Raw genomic sequence first — 3935 nt, forward strand, 5'->3', positions numbered from 1 at the left:
TTATTACTCAATACGATTTGCTGACAGAGAAAACAGCAGGCGTACTCCATAATATAAACATCAAATAAGCTACTGAACTAAGTAAACACAAACTGTTAGCAGCTGTGGATATGTCATGGCATGCCACAGCTAGATAAAACTGCCCGGGAGCAGCAGGTCAACAGTTAGCCTGAGGTCAGAGGGGAAGATCTTGTTATGTACAATGCGAAGAAAATGGCATTTTTCCTGTAGTAAAGTTGCGAACCAAGAGGTAAAAAGGATAAACTGCAAAATAAACACAGTTATTCTACTGTCTACCTTTGGTCATCATGAAGAAATAGCAGGCAACAATCCATATTGGGATGGAGTACTTGAGATGGAGAAGATACCTAGCGTCATTGGTACCAAGCAAGGCATAAGCTGCTACATGTGCAGTCTGCAATCACTTCACTACCATGTTGGTTCGCTTTTGATATTCAGGGTCGCCAGCCTTCCAGGTCAACGGTTCAAATGGGATAGGCAATGCATCCCCTCCTCGCCCTAACCCTGAACCAAATCGTACCTGCATACAAAAACCCAAATTTTATCAGCGACCAAATAACATATGGCAAGAAACAGAAACTTGCAAAGTTACATGTACACAAATATACAGAAGACATGTAGAAGACGATGGCTCGTACACCTTTCAATTAGGGATAACCAAAACTGAGGCTGTTGCTTGCTAGTATAACTAAGTTTGATCAGCACAACAAAGAGTTTGATGAGGAGTGGAGAACCTGCGGAGAAACAGAGTAGCTGGTCTCATGGTGATTTTCATTAAATGGAATCCGAATACAATAAGATATATACACCTCCCAATTGACATAGTTATATCCTTGTGCAGCATAAAGGGCTAACGTATCAATATAAAAGATGAGTAAACAAATAAAAATAGATACTCTAGAATGCATATGTAAAGGAAATAGCTAGGGTATTGATTAAGCATGGATAAATTCCTTGGGGATCGTTCCGTAGACCTGTATGTACAACCGTATTGGTGATCAAATATATTTAGAAGTAGCAATCTGGAGTAAAAAACCAACCTTGATAACTACAGCATTATTTCATCACCCAGGATCCTAGAATCTCCCCTTTTTCCAATTACAGTGTAAACTAAAACTTAAAATGGTTGCATTGTTCTATCAGTTTCTTACTTTCAAATGCAGCTAGAAACTAAAAGAACACCAGCTAAGTACAGTGGTTGGGGAAGAATCATTATAAAAATCCAATAGTCCAGTATCTCCTGCATTTGGGTAGAAAGAGATGACAAACTGATATTTCCTGTAAACAATGGCAGGCAGTAACTATAGAACATATGTCCTGGTCCCAAAGCTTAATAGTGAGTTGTAAGCAAAACAATGTAAGGACATTATTTGTGCAAGATGGATAAAAATTTGTTCAAAATGACAACATGGAATGGAGATGACTGCTCCAAAATAAAGGAGAGTACCTGTAGGAAAAACTTACATGTTGCATACTGTAAATCTAACTCAATCTACAAAACTGAATCCGAGCACGAAAATAATATTCAAAATAGCTAACTGGAACTCAGCAAGCCACCTATTTGTCAAATTTGTGTTGTACATGCACCAGTTTCTTTCTCAAGTTGGTACGGCCAGATCTATTTTTGCAATAGGCTCACATGTTCTTTGGCTGCAAAACTACATATACATACCTGCTTACCTTACATGGATTAAATGGGGCTACTGGAACACAAAATAAATCAAAAGCGGGAACCTTAACTAAGCCATATTTCCTTGAGCTAACCAACTGCGGAATATACAAAAGTAGTAGGTGCATAAACCAACTTTTATCTATGTGATTTTCACCAAGTGCAAAATAGGTGGACGCTAACTGGACAGATAATGCTAGGAAATTGGAAGGCAATGCCTGAATGTATGATTTAATTTGGAAACCACAGCTCCAATGAAGCACATGCACAACGACGTGATCAATTATCTGAAAAATATGGGATACCCCGTTTAGCCTTCATACTCGGAGTGTTCATTGTGTAACATGCAATTGGACCACAAGAATGACATATGGCTCAACTAAAAATGGACCATCACATATAAAGAGAAAGCCAAGAAAGCGCCATGAAGCTTGAATGGCCAGCTATCCAGAAGGGTCTATTCAGCCACACCACTCAACTAATAAATCTAGAAATAGAAAGAAATAATCCAATTCTTATGCAAAGACACAGAAAATAAATATTACTCTGCAACAAGATTCTAGAAAGCGCCATGAAGCTTGAATGGCCAGCTATCCAGAAGGGTCTATTCAGCCACACCACTCAACTAATAAATCTAGAAATAGAAAGAAATAATCCAATTCTTATGCAAAGACACAGAAAATAAATATTACTCTGCAACAGGATTCTTTTGAGGGTGTCAAACAGAGGAGCTATTCAGTGAAGCACTCGGGAATAACCTATGATATCTACGAATTACTAAAAAAATAGAAGCAAGGTGGACAGGATAGGAGCACACCTGCAACACACCTAGTCAATCACTGAAACCTTGCCAACGACGGCGTAAAAACCTTCCACTTAAGCCTAAGCAGTCGGGGTCACAACTCAACATCTGCAGATAAGTACACAGAAAAAAAAAGTGCTCATGTTGACAACAACAATAATTTAAGAGGCATGCATTTTGTTTATTAAGTGATTATGATCACCACCACAAAACTAATAACTTTAATTATCAGTAGAAGGAGAAATTACCTAAAAGGTTATTTTTATCTTCTACAGTATGTGACCTATAGACAAATAACATCCAGAGGAAGAAAACAATCAACAAAGCACGTTTAAACTGATTTTATTTAGTGGGTGAAAAAATATGAGTCATCTCCATGCTTCTCCATCTCAACTGACTTCCACGTATTCTTTTCAAAATATAGCGAGATACATTAGTACTCCATGATGCTGCCAGCTAAATCTGAGTTATATCAAATGAATTTGCATCCATGTGCAGATGTTAAATATGTAAGTCAGTGGACATTTGAGCCATATATCATATAATATTGACCAGAAAATACAAAGATACGAAATCTTTGCAACTGCATATGAGTAAAACTAACAAAATCTTCCAGCGAAAACACATTTCTTGTATAAAGGAGGATACCGAGAGAGGATGCCAAAGAATTTGCGCATTCAGCCAACGTTGGCTGCTAACTCCAAAGTTCTGTAAAAAGAAAAGAAGAGCGTTATGATACATAATCATGACCAAATGGAAGGCCAACATTTGTGTGCGAGGGTGGGGATCAGGCCGTACCTATAGTCCAAAAGACGAATTCGGCCGTCCAAGATTTGTTTGCGAAGAAGAGGGGTGGGGTGGAGGAGGCAGAACTTGGATGGCTTCCGTGCGCGACGAAGTTGAGCCAGAGCTGAAGACGGCGGAGCTCCGACCACCATCGCCGCACCCTGAAGAGAGGCGGCATCGCGGCCCGCCATTTCCTCGCATGTGCTCATCCTTGCCACCGTTGGCGGTGGGTCGCTACGCCCTGTGCGGCGACCGTCGTGCGATGAAGAGTGGCGGCGCCGATCTCAGCGACCCACACGGCGGCGTGCTGTTTCCCGCACGTGCTCATCCTTGCCATCATCCATGGAGGAGGGCGAGAAGCGACGGGGACGGTCGGGTGGAGGAGGCGATGCACGGAGAGAGAGGGGACATGGGGACGAATAAGGAGCGACCACGCGATACGTACGGACCGAAGTGCCGCATAGCCGCTGGTGACCTCCAGACCCATGGGAGACATGGGCGTCGCCTCCTCTTCGCTGCCTGCTCGCTGCCTGACCTCCATGCCGACGCTGGCGCCGCCGCCCAACTCCCTCCCGATGTCCTGCGGCTGCCTCGATGACTGAGCCGACGGCGGCGGCTCCGGATGCGGCTATTAGGGCATGGCCAACGCAATGCTTG

At 42.3% G+C, this 3935-nt stretch overlaps 1 long non-coding RNA gene across 1 annotated transcript; it reads right to left on the reverse strand.

Moving 5' to 3' along the window:
* On the reverse strand, positions 1-3369 carry LOC124678743. Its single transcript, XR_006994624.1, has 3 exons — positions 3291-3369; positions 662-3200; positions 1-541 (listed from the first exon to the last, which is right to left on the reverse strand). It is a non-coding gene; the product is annotated as an uncharacterized LOC124678743 (long non-coding RNA).
* Between the last annotated feature and the right edge of the window lie 566 nt (positions 3370-3935).

The sequence above is a fragment of the Lolium rigidum genome, chromosome 7 (assembly GCF_022539505.1).
Source record: "Lolium rigidum isolate FL_2022 chromosome 7, APGP_CSIRO_Lrig_0.1, whole genome shotgun sequence".
Taxonomy (NCBI): domain Eukaryota; kingdom Viridiplantae; phylum Streptophyta; class Magnoliopsida; order Poales; family Poaceae; genus Lolium; species Lolium rigidum.